This window comes from Protopterus annectens, chromosome 2.part2 (genome assembly GCF_019279795.1).
Source record: "Protopterus annectens isolate FY-2018-M chromosome 2.part2, PAN1.0, whole genome shotgun sequence".
In the NCBI taxonomy this organism is placed as follows: domain Eukaryota; kingdom Metazoa; phylum Chordata; order Ceratodontiformes; family Protopteridae; genus Protopterus; species Protopterus annectens.
The window spans coordinates 360706416-360725841 of NC_056730.1; positions in this window are offsets into that span (position 1 = coordinate 360706416).

Consider the following 19426-nt stretch of genomic DNA (forward strand, 5'->3'; position numbering starts at 1 on the left):
TCATTATTTCATATGGGGAAATACCTGTTTTGCTGTTTGGTGTTGCTCAAATACCCATTAAAATACCAGGCAGATGATGTACCCATGTATTGCCCTTTTCCAAGCATGCCTTTTTTAGATGTTCTTTTAACGTCCGATTCATCGTTCTACAATGCCATTAGATTGTGGATGGTATGGTACATGAAACCTTTGCTGTATGCCTAACAAATTACACATTTGTTTAATGAGATCACTAACAAACTGTGGGCCATTGTCTGACTCTATAACCCGTGGCCATCCCCAATGACAGAAAATATTTTTCCATAAGGCTTCTGCTGTTGCCTTTGCTGTCATGGTTTTGGTAGGAATTGCTTCTACCCATTTTGAAAAGACGTCCACTACTACTAGTAGATATCTGTAACCTCCCTTTGTTGTTGGTAATGGACCTGCATAATCTATTTGAACTGCATACCATGGCCCATCCGCTGGCTGTACTCGATGTAACTGAGGCCTTTTGCTTTTAGCATTTACCTGAAGACAGATTAAACATTCTTCTATAATCAGTTTGCAGACCTTTTTAAATTTGGGTTCCAGTACTTTTCTTTTACAACTGCCCATAACTTATCAGTTCCTATATGGCCCAGTATTTGGTGATTTAACTTGACCAACTGGCGTGCCAACTGAAATGGTACATATGGCAACTGTAACCCTTTGGAGGTCGTGTATGCATAGTACTCCTTTGGTGGTATACCTACCAATCTGCACTGATCGGTTTCTTCTTTTAAGCCCTGTTGTTTTTGTATATTTACAAGGTCTTTCTCTATTGACTCTTTATCTAGCTCTTTTAAGACACTAACTTCTACATTGGCATACTCATATTCTGGAAGTTCTTTTCCATTTTGTGCTGCTTGTTTGGCCAAGGTATCAGCTAACACATTTAATCTGTAAGTTTCACTGGTTGGCTTTTGATGTGCTTTTACTTTTAAGATGCTATACTGTCCTTGTTGTTTTGACATTGTTATAACTTTATATATGTCTTTAATACTTCAGCATGCCGTAATGGTTTACCTACACTATCCACAAATCCTCGTCTTACCCAGGTTTCCATATGTAGTCTTAAAGAATTTACTACATAAGCACTATCTGAAAAATGTTAATAGGATTGTAATACTTTAGCACATACAATACTGCCTCCAGTTCAGCTCTTTGAGCTGACATATGCCCTGGTAACTTGATTAGTTCAGGAGAACCCAATTGTGGATTCTCTGGAACTATGGCAAATCCTGTCCAGTATCTGCCTTGGTCCCAATATCGTGCTCCATCCACAAAGATAGATGGCTTAAAGTGATCAAAATCAGATGCTAAAATTGCACCTCAGGTGACATTATCTTTTCTAAACAGTTATGCTGTTTTCCTTCATATCCCATATGGTTTGACAAATGGTATTTATCGCCTGTCTGTATAGTAACAGTTTTCATTCCAAAAAGTGCCATCCATTTTGCAAAGACTGCCTGACTAATACCATCTGTAATTTTATTCATTTCAAAACTGTCTATCAAAGCTTTTACAGCTTGATGTGGTGTTTGTACTATAATGCTGGAAAATACGGTCAAATATTCAGTTTGTTTAATACCCCAGTAAATGGCTAATAACTGCTGTATACATGGATGGTAACCCAATTCCACTGGAGTCATCTTTCTGCTAAAGAAAGTGACTGGGCGTAATGTTTTTCCATTCTGTTGTCACTACCATGTGGCCATTCCTGTAGTAGTACCACAGACAGTTTTTTTTCCTGCTGCTGCTTGTAACACAAATGGTAACCTTGGAGTGGGCGCTATTAGTTCTGTAGCTTGTGCTAGTTTTATTTTTATCTGTGAAAATGCCTCCTCTTCATGAGATCCCCACTCTATAAAGGTGGAGTTCTTTTGTTCATGTAACATTTTGTATAGGGAGCAGCCACGGCTGCATAATCCTCTATAAATTCCTATTGCAATTCATGATTCCCATGAAATTATGTAAGTCTGCTATAGTCAGTGGCTTTTCCATTTGTAAAATGCCTTGTACACGTACAGGACAAGGAGATCTTCCTGTTGGTTTTATAATAGTACCTAGAAACTTAACTTTTTGTGTCATAAACTGAATTTTTTCCCTTTTAACCTTAAACCCTGCTTGCTGTAGAGTATGAAAAACTCTCTTAAGAAGCCGTACATGCTCCTCTACTGTTTCTGACTGAATTAAAATATCATCAATGTAATGTATTACTGAATCATCCTTTTCCAAATGTTGTAGAATGGATCCTACTGTCTGATGAAAAATAACTGGACTGTTTTGAAACCCTTGTGGTAACCTTGTCATAACATATTGCTGGTTTTTAAATGTAAAGGCAAATCTTGGCCAATCTTTTTCCTGAGTGGCACTGCAAAAAACATTTGCTAAATCTATTACTGTAAACCACTTACTTTGTGGCTTAATATGTGCAGCCAACTCTGGGACTCCTGGAATCAAGTGTGCTCTAGGAGTGGTATATTGATTAACCTTTCAGTAAATCAATAACAAGACGATAACTACCATCTTTTTTTCTTAACTGGCCAGATTGGTGAATTTGTAGGACTGTTGCCTTTTGTATAATCCCTTCTCTTTCCCATTCTGCAATACATTTTTCCATATGTTCTTCTGCTTCCCTAGGAATAGGATATTGTTTTTGAAAAGGTGGTATATAGTCCTGATCACTTCCTATTCCTACTGGGCTTTCTAGTTTCCCACAATCACTGGGACCCGTGGACCATAGATTTGGGAATTGCTGTTGTAAATGCTTCCATACATCCTCACTGTCTGTATTTATATAGCCTGTAGGTTTTTCAGGTTTGTCAGGTAGAGTGATTGCATAGCAACCTGTATTTTGCTCTTCCTCTATTTGTTGTTTGTCTCCCATCCACAGAATTTCATTAGGTAAATCAATTACTATGCCTAAAGGTCCTAGAATGTCCATACCAATAATGGTATTTGTGCAAGATGGATGCATTAAAAATGCACCCTTCCATATTTGTCCCTCTTGACTAAACTTTATGTCCACATTTTGGCTACTCACTGCATAGCATCCTGTGCCATTAAATGCTGAAATGCAAACCTTTTTATAGGATTTACTGGTAACTGTCTGTTTGTGACAGATACTGCTGCTCCTGTGTCTATTAAGACATTTTTCCACAGTGACCCCTCTACCCAAATATCAATCAGTGGTCGTCCATCTCGACCCTTTTAAAGGTAGTCAGGAAAGATACCAGAGTAGGGGGCACATCCCTATTGTAAGGAAATCCACTCATCCTCTCCTTTATTATCAAATGCAATATGACACACCTCATGTTTTGTTTGTCATCTTCTTCTGTGTCTGAATGATCTACATATTTAGGTTTTTCAATCTCTTTTTTAACTGTTGCCTAGCTATTCCTTCTGCCTGTTCTATCAAATGTTTGGATTTACAGGTGAAACTGTTTGAAAATCTACCGGGCATACTTTCCCTTTTCCTGTATATTGATGGCTCTTATAACTGTTTTTACTAATATTGTAAGGTTTTTGTACATGATCCTGCTTTTCTGACTTTTCTTGTAAATTTGTTTGCTCTCTTTTTGGAAACACTCCCTGTTCTTCCTTCTTTTTGCGCCAGGCTTTGTAATGATCACAATTTTGCTTAATGTGTCCTATTTTTTTACAAAAGAAGCATGTTGGTGCCTTTTGCTCATTACCTGTGCTTGAACCTGGTACTACAAGCATAGAGGCATGAGCTGGTGGTGCTGACACAGCTCTTTCAGCTGGTGGTTGGTCACACCATCTTTGCCTTCCCCTGTTTTTGACTTCACCAATTACTTCAAATGGCTCACTATTATCTTCACATGCAAAGATATGGTGTGAGTATAAAGTCCCATCATCGGCCATAGTCCGTCCCCTCATTAGTTTTTGTACCAAATCAGTGAGGGTATCAGAATTTTCTTCGTAGATACATTTAATACCTCCTGGAACCCCTTTGACTTGTTCTAAGAAGCAATGTATTAACTGTTTTTGTATGTCTCTTTTTCCCATGTCTCTGTCTGTTTTTTATATATGATTTGAAATGCAAGTCTAAAATGATCACTTTGTTCCATTAATTTATCTGTGATAGTAATTTTAAAATTATCTAATAATTTGGCTGTGAGAGGCTGCCCTTGTGTAAATGCCATTAAAACGGCTGTCATAGGTCCTACTTTAGTGTTTAACTGATAATCATCTTGCTTTAATTGTATGAAAGTTTTAAAACATTTGGGAATGAAAATCCAGAAACATCTAAGTAATGCATCTGTCCATATATCTGATCCTGCTGTATATGCCACCTATTCTTCAAATGTAAGCATGTTATAAAATATGCCTTTTTTATCATTCCACTGTGGTAAACGCTGTAATAATCTAGACTGCGTATATAAATCTGTAGTGGTTCCCTGTCCCTGTTCTACCCTGTCCCTGTTCTATAATTTGGACTGGTTTTGTGTTTTTTAACTCTTCTTTAAGCTGGGATATCAAAATAGTATTTTGGAGGTTAGTCTCTGTTAATTCATCTAATTCTTCTTCCTTTTCCTTCAGATGCTGTTTAAGGTCTGTCATTTCTACCTGTAAGTGTTTAAGGGATATATGATACCTGTTATTGGATTCCTCTGTTGACTGCAGAGCTCCTATGCACTTTTGACAGAAATCTTGAATGTCAGTTTTGAACATTTTAAATTCATTTTGTTTCTCTTTTAAAAACTTATTAAAGTCTTCTGTCAATGTATCATAAACTTTGTTTCTGTCCTCATCTGTATGTGTAGCCGTGGCATCATTCCATGCTTGTACATAATTTTTAAAGGGAGTTACAAGATCTACAGGGGACTCTGTCAATAACAGATTTGATTGCTGTTGTAATTCAGAAATTAATGTACTAACAGGACATAACTGCTTTACATCTGGATATAATGAAAACTGTGTATTATTAATAATTTCTTTATCATGAACAGATCTGTCTGCACAGTCTAGTTTTTTAGCAATATCATGCAATACTTGTTTATGGCATATTACACAAAATGCAGTTTCCTTTGAATCACACAATAAACATTTACTATGATATACTTCATTTTTTTGTTGCAAATACCAATCAAATGTTACAATCCACTTACATAATGCTGGTATGTCAACTTGCCCTAACAAGGTTTTACACTTACTAATGTATTGTGTATACCAATATTGCAATTTACTCCATATTTTATCTGGTTGTTCTGCTACATTAAGAGTAAAACTTGGCTTACATTTGCTAGAATTCTGCCTGATAGCATCCATACTAAAAAAAAAAAATGTGACGTAGAAAAAAAGTCTTACCAGTAAGCAAGAAAACAGGTGATCAGGCTATTGTTGCAGATGGCTGGAAATTTTTCAAAGTCACTTGAGAAGCTGGGAAAGCACAACAGGCAGCGGACTGCTGTGCTAGTGGATATTCCCCTTTTCTTAGCGAAATTATGGCACTGCGACTGGAACTTCAGTCTCACTCCGGATGTAGACGTCTAAAAAACTGTACTACTGCAAGCTGCATAAACTGGAATACTTCTGTTCAGAATTGACACATACGCATTACAAATGTTAGTTACTGCAATTTAACTGAAGTGACCCTCTGCAGGGCTTACCATCACTCCTCCTGTGGTTGAATGCAGATTGTAGGTTCAAATGCAGGCTAGCTTGCCATTGAAAAAATTACATGGAGCTGCTTACTGCTTGGTGTGATGGATTTGCAGTGTTCTTATGACACTCAGTCTTGCTGGCTGGATTCTGCTAAAATTCAAAGTCTGATTATATTTGCATTCACAGTCTGTTGCATACAGAAACTTGCAGAATATACACTGATGAGAGAATATACTTTGCAGCATCAACTTTAAAGAACAGTAACAAATAACTTTTTATAATAAATCAAACGAAACCACGTTGCAGCTTAAAAGTACTGTTCCAACTTTACTTCTCATATAGTACAGATGATGTGAGAGATATAACATTTACCTCAGAACATCAAATGTGTTCCTACCATATCCCTAAACAACTGGATTTATACAGCTCTTTACATACTCTTTTTAGTCATGCATAAACATATTTTGGAGAATTGCTTATCCTGTAGAAACAATACTAAACTTCCTTGTTTAACAATGTCTTGTAAGAAACCAGCTTTTCTGACAGTGTGAATATCCTGTAACAGTGTCCTGATGTCCATGTAGAAAAACATATTTTTGAGAAAACACATTGTCAGAGATCAGCTTTTCTGACAGTGTGAACATCCTGTATTTTATTTGGATCTTTGTATAAAAACATCTGTTCTTGTGCCATCCTGTTTTTCCATGCAGAATAACATGTCATTGTTCTTAAAAAGCAGATTTTGCATTTTTGTTCTTGCATACATCCTGTTTTGAGTCAGTAAGGGAAAAATGTCCATTCTTTAAAAGCAGATTTTGTATTTTTGCTCTTGCATACATCCTGTTTTGAGTCTGTAAGGGAAAAGTGTCCATTCTTTAAAAGCAGATTTTGTATTTTTGCTCTTGCATACATCCTGTTTTGAGTCTGTAAGGGGAAAAATGTCCATTCAGCAGATTCCTTTTCCAAGCCATGGTAATTTAGTATGGATGCTGATTACATATTACTAAACTCTATTTCTACATTTAAGCAAGCTTTATCTTATACATTATTTATGTTGCATAATTGCAGCAAAATTACTTTCAACCTTAGTATATTGTTGAGCAGACTCTAACAGCCTCCAATAGTTGATCAGGTTTCTCCTAACTGATGCTAGCTGAGCAATCTTTTTTGCATACCTAGTGATAGCTCACAATGTATCCAGTCTTAAGATGGCCACCTCCTGTTTGGCCCATACTGGGAGGTTGTTCCTCTAATGGTTTATTAAGTGGCGGACTGTAAATATGTTAATGTACAGACACCAGCCTGAAATCCCTAGGCCTATATTTCAGGTCTATATCACGTTATCACACAGGGAAAAAATCGAACATCATATGGTCGGCACCATATGTTTGAATTTTTCGATGTGCGAGCATGTCAACAGAGATCTCCATTATGGTGCAGAATGGGAAGATTTCCCTTTTCTGCACTGTAGTGCGATCTCAGAGTTGGTATATTTAAGTAGTGGGGGTGGTGGGGGAGCAGGGGGCTTGTCCCCCTGCTTAAGATGTTTGGGAGTTCATTTTTGTGTTTTGTTTGTTTTTTATTACGTTTTAGAAAATTTAGGAGTTTGACCATATGATATTCGAACTTGTAAATGTTCGATAACATAATATAAATGCTATATTTCACTGAGGTAATCTGCCTGTCTATGAACATAACCTTGGTCTGTGGTTGTTCCATATAAAGTGAGAAGCAGAGTAAGACTTTTTTATGCTACCAGTTTTTATGTAAGCCCAGGATATTTTTTGATTTCAGTTGTTCAATTGTTTGTTAATTCCTGCTTAAAGACCAAAGGCAATTCAAAATGCATACTCGTCAATGAATGTATAGATCCTGGCACCCAACCAGGTATCAAGTTGTTTTTTGAATATCTGCATAGAAGGAGACTGTTGTATATGTAAAGGAGCCTTGTTCCAAAGTCAAGCCAGGACTGAATTAAATAGTTTTCTCTTAAAGAGTGTCCTTAATTCCTCAATTATATAAGTAAAATTTACACCTCTGGTTAATATGCTTGCATTCAGCCATTCAATATTCAGTAGAAAGGGATATTCTTCACTCCACAGTCCCCTGTAGGCTACACAAAGTTTATTCCTCAGATAGCTGAAACTGATTAAAAACAGGCCTAAACTTTCCAGTCTAAATGAATATGATTTTCTTTACAAGTAATGATACACCTTGTAAATTTTCATTGAATACCTTCTAAAACCAGAAGATCACATTTCTCGTAGGAGCAAAACAGCACATTGATGGGTTGAACACATGTTATGAACAACCTCAAAAGACAGTCATTATTGTGGTAAAATTCTTAAACATTAAGCAGATACCTTTTAATACCTTAGCTTTAACTTTTAAGGCATTAGTCCTATACTTAAAATTACTACACATAATAATGCCAAAATTCTTATAGTCTGTCAGCTTCTGTAAGTTGTTGAGATCTAAGTGTATCTGATATTCAACCATTGGTTCCCAAAATGCAAAGTAGAGCATTTATCATTATTAACTTTTAGTCTATTTAAGTCTAACCATTTATTTACTGCAATATGCCCGGAAATTGCCTGAGATATTTTCAGGTCCCATACTAGTACCCTGTTTAATACAGTTTAAAACAGCTCAAAGATGCTCACACAAGGGTCAACTTGAATACTGGGCACGTGCAATCGCCATCTATTAAAATTCTAACATCAGAAACATCGTCAAACAGTGCAGCATCTTCAGTCAAGATGTGCTTATTGAGCAAATTTGCCAATAATTCTCCAGCTTTCAGCACTTCACCTCAACTAGACGTTGGTTCGAAAGATTTAACCTTATTACCAATAGGTTCATAGGTTCATAGGTTCATAGGTTCATACTAGGCTATCTGCCCGAGGGCATTTACAAGCCTAGCCCATAGTTTTGTGGCTTACGCCACCCCTTTAGTATGGGGAACTATACCCATTATTTTGCTGTGCCTCTGTTGAGCAGTGACACTGAGGTAATCCCTGGGGTATATCTGCGATCTCCCATCCATTGGTCAAGATTTCTCTTGAACAAGGCCAGCGAGGTGCTCTGCCTCACATATACCGGGATTTTATTCCACAGCATAGGGAGTCTTTGGGTGATGACTCTATCCCTCCAGCACGTCCTATTAATAGCTGTGTCGAGGTTTAAGTCTCCCGCCCCTGTGCCTCTGCCGGGTCTAGATTTTTTGCGGTGGAGCACATTCATCAATTCTGGGTTTGACATGGCCTTGTATGTTAGGCAAAGGTCACCTCTGAGCAAGCGGTGGCGACTGAATAGAGCTGGAGTTCTTTCAGTCGGGCAGCATAGGACAGATGTTTGAGACCCTTTATCCTTTTGGTGAGGAACTTTTGTGGCCTCTCCAGCTGCTGCAAGTGTCGGGTCAGATACATTCGAATGGGGCATTGTACTCAATCATTGGTCTGATGAGTGATGAGTATAGGGAGACTATGACCTCCCTTGATCTAGATGAGAATCCCTTCATGATAAGGTGGGCAATGTAGAAGGTCTTCCTAACTACTTTAGCTACATGGGTGTCGAATGACAGACTACTATCAACCTGGGTCCCCAGGTCCCTGATAACTTCTTCTGTACTCAGTGGATTGCCACCTATTTGGTAGCTAGGGGTAACCTTGTTTTTCCCGAAGGGTATGACTATGCATTTTTGGCATTTAACTTTAGGCCATGGCTCTGGCACCAGTTATCCGTTTCTGTGAGACCCTTCTGAAGGATATCTGTGTCAGATGTGTTTTCTACTATGGCCCAGTTTGCAGTCATCTGCAAACTTTGTCAGCCATAACCCTCCTGTGTTTGCTTGTACTTGGAAAAGTAGATGCCAAACAAGAGTGGGCCCAGGACTGAGCCCTGTGGTACACCACTTGTGACAGGCTTTGAGTCTGACATGGCGCCAGCAACTCTGACCCTGTGGGTTCTGTCACTCAGCCAGTTTGCAACCCATCTTGTGATGTATGGGTTAACATTTAAGCTGATGAGTTTTTCAATGATACCCGAGTGGGGTATTGTATCAAAGGCCTTCGCCAGATCGAGGTAGGCTGTATGGACTGCCTTTCCCTCATCAATGGCTTTGGTGACTGTTTGAAAAAGTCAACCAAGTTTAGAAGGCATGATCTGCCTTTGACAAAGCCAAACTGGGATGGATCCAAAGTCTGCAAATTCCTATGTCTTTATTTATGAGGTCCATTATGATCCTCTCCATGGCTTTGCAGATAAGGCTTGTCAAGCTAATGGGCCGGTAATTTCCAGGGTCGGTGGAGGCACCGCCTTTGTGAAGTGGGACCACAGTTGCAGTGCGCCACTCCCTGGGTGCGTATCCAGAGGTAAGACTATGATTAAACAGCTGTCCTAGCTGTGGGTTTAATTCCTCATTGAGTTCGTGGAGCACACAGCCGGGGACACCATCAGGTCCCATGGTTGCTGTGTTTTTTGCTTTGGAGAGAGCAGTTCTCACTTGGGCGTTGGAGATGTTTGGGGGGCTGCAATCGCTTGGTATAGATATCTCTCCTTTTGGGGGGGAGAAGTTTGCACTGAACCTGTCAGCCAGTATGTTGGCAATGTCTGTAGGATCAGTAATCTTCACATCATTTTGAACTAGTTCTGAGCATATCTGGGAGTTTCCTCCCAGGTTTCTAACATAGCTAAAGAAGGCCTTATGATTGTCTTTTGAGTCTTTAGCTATTTTTCTCTCAAAATTTGCTTTGGATGATTTTATGAGAGCTCTTAGTTTTTACTTATAGTGATCAAGGGTGTCTTACCTTTTAAGGATTTTGCTCTATCTTGTAGTAGCTTCCTCCTTTTGTTGTAGAGTTTGTTTATGGCTGGGGTCCACCAGAGTGGACGCTTGCCTTTGGTACAAAGAGTCTTTGTTTTGCTTGGGATTGCCTTATCCATGCAGTCCTGCAGGTGCTGGTAGAAGGCATTTGTAAGTGATTCAGCGGCTTGAGTACTGTTTTCCGTCGGCTCGGGGGCCTTAAAGGAGACCACACTAGTCTTTAGAAGTGTGAAGTCGGCTTTGAGAAGTTCTTTACTGTGGTCTTTTATTTCAGGTGGGGTGGGATGAGGACCTCCAGCGAGATTAGTTTGTGATCTGATCTCACCAGTGAGGGGTATACTTCCGGTGTTGAACATTGTGCTCCCATGTTCGTGATGATGAGATCAAGTATGTTTTCTCCTCTTGTGGGGATGGTGACTAGTTGTTCCATGGCATTTGAGTTTATGAATTCCAGGAACTTTTGGGCTAGGTGTTTGGGCTCAAGTAGTGTTCCCAGTCTATATTAGGGTAATTGAAGTCACCTAGTATGATGGTGTTTGGTGATACATTTATCCCTCTAGTGTTTTCAGGAAGGCCATGTGAGGTTCCTGAGTTTGTGAGGGTGGCCTGTAACATGCTACAATTTGCAGAGCAGTCTTGCCTATGGTTAATTGCACCTGGATGGTCTCCGATGCATCATGCGTTGCCACCAGTCTTGAGGTGTGGGTGTCTTTGATGAATATGGATACCCCTCCTTTCTTGGTATTATCCGGATTTTGGGGCGGAACGCCTGATAAGAGGTAAAACCTGATAGTGCTGGGGTGCTCTCAGGAGCCCTGAACCAGGTTTCTGTCACTGCACAGACATCGATGTTCTCCATACTGAGAAGGGCCTCGAGTGCGTGCATTTTGAGATTTAGACTTCTGGCATTGAGCAGCATTACCCTTAGTTTTTTCCTTTTTGTGTTCTAGGGTGGTAGGTTTAGAATTTGAGCCTTGCCTAAAAAGGCACTATGGGGTGGCAAGAGCCTTTGCCAATATCCGGAATCCCAGGGTAACAGGTGCAAGCCGTCCCTTGGGCAGCGTGGCTTGTCCAGCATGTCATCCCAGGCAGACAGACATTGGATCCCCTTTGAATGACACCAGAGTTTAAGCCAATTGTTAAAGCTGATCATCTTATCTCTGTATTGTGGCATCATTCTTGGTGAAGGTAGGATACTGCTCAAGGTCAGGGTCATACCTGCCTGGGCTACATAATCAGAGAGCTCCTCAATGTCTCTTTTCATGTAGTCCAAGGAGGTACGTCTCAGGTCGTTTACACCAGCGTGGACAATGACTGAGTCATATTTGTACCTGCTGTTGAGAGACCTGAGTGCTTGCGTTATGTGGCGGATTCTAGCACCCGACAGGCAGCTTACTGTGACCTTCTCCTTACTCAGTCTGGTGAGCGGGACGTCAGTGTGTCTGACTATGGAGTCACCAATGACTAGTGTGTCTGGCATTGTGTTTGGCCTTAAGGGCTGTGACTGTTTGACACTCTGACTGTGAGGTCTATGTGTTGCAGTTGTTGTGTTCTGAGGTGGTGGTTGTTTGGGTGTCTGCTTTGGTGGCCTCTGCTGTTTTGGTAGATTTTTGATCAGAGCCGCCGAGTATGTCTTTGTGTGTTTATGTGTATGATTTGAGGTTGTGATGGTACTATGTGAGACTGGGTCTATAGTGTGTGTGGTAACCTTCTCCTCCTGACTGGTCTTGCCAGTCCTATGTTGAGAGAGCTCAGCCTCCAGTTTGGCCGTATAGTTGCATCTCTCGCATGTATTTGTGTTTTGTGGGAGGAGGAGAGGGTTGTCTGTGTACATGAGGCAATTGTAACATTGCCTCAATATTCCCAGGTTCACCAGCTGAGCAGGAGAGGACACTAGCAACTGATCCCTCGACATGCTAGAAGGACTAGACAAAAAAACTTTAAAAGAGATTCCGGGGGACGTGAGTGACCGAGAAATGGGGTTTGCCTTTTTGGGGTGCTATCTATAAGAGTGCCGTATCAAGGTAATAAGTACTGTAGGAGCAAGTGCTAGGTTTAACAGATAGAGAAAAGTCTACTTGGAGTCAAGTAGAGATGATCTTTTTAGGTATTAGAGAAAGTGCTAGTAACAGGGATGCTTAAAGGTAAGATTGAAAAGAATGCACTCTGCAGTGTGCACTAGAGAAGTTAGATATGAAAGTAGGTAACTTGAGTTTTACCTGTTTAAAAAGTTAAGGTTTAGTGGAGAGTTACTATTTTTAAAACAGCAAGATGGACTGAAAGGGGTGGTTACTTTTGTATTTTGGTACTATGAAATACTGTAGGATGGCCAATAAATTTAAATAATTGAAGGGTGGGATTTCAAAAGTGATGGTTTTGTGATTACTCACATAAGCCAGTGAAAGTAGAGAGAAATGAGATATATGGTCAGATTAACATAAGAGGCGGGCAACTAGAAAGACAGTGGTATTTAACAAGACAACTTAAATGGGTGGAAGGGAGGGAAAAAATTCTGCCTGACTCAGAACAGAGAGAGCTGTGGTCTCTTTTGAAGTTTTAATATGCTGTTAAACAGAATGCAAGCAAAACACAAGGTAAAGAAAACAAACTACAGTATTCAAAATATAGAAAGGCAATACAGAAATACAAAAAATAACAGCAAACTAACCTTTCCTTCACAGCAAAGTGTAGCAGAGTCTGGATGAGCCTTTCTGGTAACCATTGGTTCCCAAAATGCAAAGTAACTTAAGAATAAAAGTAGGGCTACTTACTAAATTATCTTCAAATTTACTTTTTGATAATCTCAGAGGTTTTTAACCTTCTAGAGACTAAATTTTAGGCCTGTTTTAAATAATTTCTATTGAACCTTTTCCAGAGTCTACATTTTTCCCTCTTTTTTCTTGGAAGTTTAGTATGACCAGTATTCCAGCATGGAGGAGTAGTCCTGTATAAACTGTTAGTTATTGTTTTCTTATATCCAGGCAAAAGAAATTCACAAATGTTTTCAAAGTCCTGCCATTTATTCACAACATTGTTAACCTCAGAGGAATTCAAGTCCATTGAATTTATTTGATTAATAACATTCAGATTGACCAGCTTAGACTTGTCAAAAATACTCTTTTATTGATTCATACAGAAAGCTTTATAGGTTCATAGGTGTTTTCTAGGCTAATGATCACAAGGGCCTTTTTAAGCCTAGCCATGCATCCCAAATCTCTGACAAGTTCTGGTACCCTTGATAAGTGTAAACAGGGGCTTGGGAGATGAAAAGTTTACAAGCAGAGGCCTGGAATGTGAACCATTTACAGCAACTCAATGGGCTTGTTTAGCAGTGTGACCTGTTACGGGAATATAATAGGCAGGGCAGCTTCTTGAAGGAACTGTTAACCACTGAATTCATATACTCACTGCTCTCCCTTTCCTGGCTATATAAAGCTTGTTAATAACTTGAAAATACATTGTTGCTGTCCTTTGTTCTGGTAATCATCTCCCTGGTACCCAAGACCATCTGCATTTATAACACATTGCCTATTCCTGTGCTGGCCCGAAAAAACAGGAATTTAGAGAGGATGATGCCAATGACCCATTATCATACTTTAAATCATCTGAGATGGAGAACTGATAGATCATATGTGACTTGGCTGCACTGTTTTTGGGCCAGCTTATAGATCTGTAGAGACCTAGCATCCCGAAACCTAGTTTGCCTACAGTATAAAACCTCTGCATCAGCCCACGTCTGTAGATTGTTGAGTTATTGACAGAATCTCTACATAATCATTGCTTTTGCTGCAGAGCAGAGACTTCTAAGCCCCAGTTTAAATGATGCCCACCACAATAGGGTAGGGGAAGATTCTAGCAGATTCTTATCAATAAACAGTTGTGACCTTTTGCTTATATTAGCGAGTATGTTTTGTTCCTGAAATATAAGGGGGTTTGCCCTCCATATTTCGTTTGTGCTAGTTAAAATGAAATTTGAGTTTGCAAACTATAGCAGCATGATTGTTAAAGGGTGCTGGGAACGATGTCAACATTTTCTGTCTGTGGTGTAATGTCTTTCAATGTCAGGCAGTAGTGCAACCTGCTGGAGGGGAGAAAAAGTGCAACCTTCCTCCTCTGGGTGTAGATATCTCCATAGATCTTCTAGTCCCATATTCTCAATACAATAATGTGTCACTCTATGGTTCCTAAAGTGCCTTTCAGCTTGTGGAAGCATTCTATCTTTGACAGAGTCAAGTGTCATGGTAAAACCCTACCAAATCAGCACAACAGAGTTAGCAAATCTACATGTCTCCAGAGAAGTAAATACTCTGCAGAAAAGCAAAGGATGATCAGTCTTTGGCCCATAAACATAGGCAAGGGTCAGCCATCCATGTTTGGTGTTGAATGTGGCCCAAAGTACTCTACCCTCTTCTATTTTTTTAAACACCTTCATTAAATTATCAGTTAAGACATAGGGAAACATTCATTATTATAAATGAAAAGAAGCCAGATTAATGTTTCTAGTTACATTGATTATACATCATTATGTTCTTTTTTAAAACTATCATCAATCCAACATTACTTAAATTGCTTAATTCTTGCCTTGAATTAAACTTCACTCCTCCTTAAGAGCATTATTCACCATATACTGTTCCCACAATTCCCATTTATTTCTATATAATTTGCTACTTCTGTTTTCTAAAAATCCCACTTCCAGTTATTTTACCTCTGTTACAATATTAAATACTTCAAATACATTTGGATTAGACTTTGATTTTAATTTTCTACTAATTACTTTTTGGCAGCCACCAGAATTAAATTTAACAGGGCCTTGCTATGTCTGTGTCTCAGCTCAAAAAATAATTTCCTTAGTTACATCCATTTGCTCACCAAATATTTCTAACAGGGCACTCAGCAGGGAATTCTTTAAAATCTGCCAACTCATTACAGTCCCAAAACATATGTTTCCAGTTACCTCTTTCTTCCCCATCACACCTCCAACATTTGCCATCTACCCGAGGAAAAATTCTTTGGAGTCTGCTTGGGATATAAAAATACCAATGCAAACACTCCCAAGCAAAAACACTTTGTTGCATACTTGGGAGCCATGCATATGCCCTCCCATTGTTCCCTTGTAAACTGTTTATCCACTCTCTCTTTCCAATCTTTTCTAACCTTCCCTGATTGATTTTACAGTTATTGTGCATTATTTTATATGGCCTAATGATTAGTCCTTTTTAATTTCAGTTTCTATTCCAGATTCAACTAAAAACTCTTGTAGACCAGGTCTTTCACTTAGGATTATGCTATCCCTTTCTATTTGCCTGTAGTCTGATATCAATTCTTGGTAAGGAAGGCAGTTTCTAGCCTAGAGTCTTAATGCCTTCTTGGTCTTATCTCATTCTATTACCTTTCCATCTCTAGTATCCACTTCCAATACCTTTGTTCATTTTCCAGTTTTCTCCAGTAAATTCCACCCCTTGCCTATTTTCTTACCCCTACTTGCAGTCATCCCTATCAGCAAAATCTATTTCTCCATTCTTGTGTTGGTTTAGTTCTTAGAATAAGTTCTTCTACTTTATGAATATATATTATCAATGTCTTGTTGTTATTCTTAAGGATATGCATACAAAATCCCATTCTATTCTTATTTCTTGAATTCCCCCCACATCATCATTCCTTTAAACTTTAACTTGTGATTTTCTGCTTATGTTATGTATATGAGCCTTAACTGCATAGCTCTAAATATCTATTTAAATCAGGTAATCCTAAATCACCTTGCTCTATTGGAAGGATAAATGTATCCCACCTAATCCTTGCCCTCTTCCCCTTTGAGATAAATGCCTTCAAGTTTTTATGAATTATTGGCCACAACTTCTCCTCTGGTTGATACAAATATGCCTGACCTATGTACAAAACTAAAGGGACTGAAAACCTTTTCATTGCTGGTATTTTATACACATCCAGAAACAAGAGCATCCAGGTGCTCAGTTTTTTGTATTATCTTTTGTTTACTTGCTTCCCACATATCCTTAGCTGCCATAACAGAAGCCTTTTTTAATACATATGCCTAATTACTTCATTATATTATGTCTCCATAAATATGGGTATTGCTGACCCGATTAATTTGCAGGTAAACAATTTACATCTCTATCCTTTATTTTATCTTCATTAATTTTATATTCTGAAAAGATTCGAACCTATCTCAAAATGTCACACACCACTGAGATATCCTTTTCTGGATTTATCAGGTATAAAATAATATAATCTGCAAATAAAGCCAACTTTTCTTGATTATCATACCAATTAAATCCTTGAATTTCTGAGAATCTTATTTTCTTTGTCAATGGCTCTAAATATAAAGCAAATAAAGGAAAAGATTACAACCCTGCCTGGTTCCACTGTTCTGATGCAGTTTATCAGAGAGAAACCCACCCACTTTATTGTTTACCTCCACTCCCTCATATTTCCTCTTAATTAACCTTTTATTGTACCAGGGAATGCAAATGCTCCCATTACCCTACTCATAAAATCCCAGCTTACAATGTTACTTTCTGTGCATCAAGACTGACTCTGCTTCCCTCTGGATCATCATTGTTCCATTAGTGTTGTCAAATGTTTGCCTCACCTCCACAAAACCACATTGATCCATATCTATTAATTCTGGCAGTACCTTTGCCATTATTTTAGTTATTATAGACATAAACACTTTGTAATCATGGTTTAAAACTGAAATGGGCCTATATAAAGCAAGGTCTGATGGGTCTTTATCATCTATAGGAATTAGAGTCACCACAGCTTTCTTACAGGATGCTGGTGCTTTCCCTTCTTTTACAATACTGTTAAACAAGGCCTTCTAGATCTTTATCAGTTTTTCCTCTTAATTTGCAAACTTCCACAGGAATACTGTCTCTTTCTGGAGACTTTGCCTCGGATTGCTTATAGATCATCATTTTTATATCATCCCCTCCTACCTTAACTGTTAATTGTTGAGTCTCATCTACCTCTTCCTTAAATATTTAGATTTTAGATCTTTCTTGATTTCTATATTTCTTCTCCTTTATACAAATGTTCATGACTGGATAACCTGATGTATTAAAAACACTGGGCACCATTTTTACAAATCCCACTGCAGCTGCTTGCCTCCCAAGGCAAGGTCTCATCCTAATTAAACCAAGCCTCTTCATAGGGTCAAACAAGTCCATCACCCCTCAGCAAGATTGTGGCAAACACAAAACCCACATTCTAAAGTGCCTGGGCATCCTTAGACATTGACCACAAACTAAGCCTCTTCACAGGGTCAAACAAGTCCCTCACCCCTCAGCAAGATTGTGGTAAACACAAAACCAATATTCTAAAGTGCCTGGACATCCGAAGACATTGTACAGTAACCAAAGTGACTCTTAACTTCTTAAACCAAGCCTCTTCACAGGATTAAACAAGTCCCCCACCACTCAACAAGATTCCAGCAAGGAAAAACCCATGCTCTAAAGTGCCTGGAGATCCTTGGACATTGTTTGTAAACTAAGCCTCTTCACAAGGACAAACAAGTACCAAACCTCCCCTCAGTGAAATCACAGCAAACACAAAACCCACATTCTAAAGTGCCTGGACATCCTTGGACATTGCCCAGTAACCAAAGTGACTCTTAACTTCTTAAATCAAGCTTCTTCACAGGATCAAACCAGTCCCCTCACCCCTCAACAAGATTGTGGCAAACACAAAACCCACATTCTAAATTGTCTGGACATCCTTGGACATTGTGCGTAAACCAAGCCTCTTCACAAGGACAAACAAGTACCAAACCTCCCCTCAGTGAAATCACAGCAAACACAAAACCCACATTCTAAAGTGCCTGGACATCCTTGGACATTGCCCAGTAACCAAAGTGACTCTTAACTTCTTAAACCAAGCTTCTTCACAGGATCAAACCAGTCCCCTCACCCCTCAACAAGATTGTGGCAAACACAAAACCCACATTCTAAATTGTCTGGACATCCTTGGACATTGTGCGTAAACCAAGCCTCTTCACAGTGTCATACAAGTTCCCCTCCCCTCAGCAAGATCATGCCAAACACAAAACCCACATTCTAAAGTGCCTGGACATCCTTGGACATTGTCCGGTAACCAAAGTGACTTTTAACATCTGTAGGTGTCTAGCATCCAAGAGTCTAGGCTGCTGTAGTCATGGAATTGCTTGGAATAACTTTATTTTGTTGTGTTTTCCTCAACCCTACTACTGCATGGACGACCCCTCCACCAAGAGCAGTAGTTGCATACTTCCCCCCACAGTATTTCCCCACAACAAACTGCAATCTATAAAATAAAGAAAAAAAATCTATGATAAGTAATTAATTCTCCATGTTGAAGATAAAACTTAACAGGAATGTCCTAAAATAGCACAGAGATACAACATTCCTGGAATATAGCTTATGTTTTATTGCTATAAATAAGGTTTAAACTAAAGTGTGTATAGTTAAATACTGTTTTCTAAAGATTTCTGATTGGTTTCTATTCCTCTTGCATATCACACATCACAGCCAGGGTTGACCTGTTCTGGCATATCTGTGATCCCTACCCCCAATTCCTACCCACCCTCAATACATCTAAACTTATAGTTAACCTCTAACCCCACCCATTAACCAACTAACCAATAAGGACTAACCCCATCAGCACTACACCACTCCTACTTACTGGCTAGGATATATTTTTCTCTCATATACTTTCTCCAAAAAAATAACCTCATATACACACTTTCTCTCTTCACTCTATCAGTACATTACACATTATGTTACTCCTACACATTTTCTTACTTAGCCTACTCATCATAACGTACAATAGTGCCTCCTATTACAACCAAAATGTAGCACATGGCTACTCACCAACAATTCCCTTCCCTACTACACACCTCACTACCTTAACTAATATTGTTATATTCCCACACTGTTATAATACCTCCTAATCTGAGCT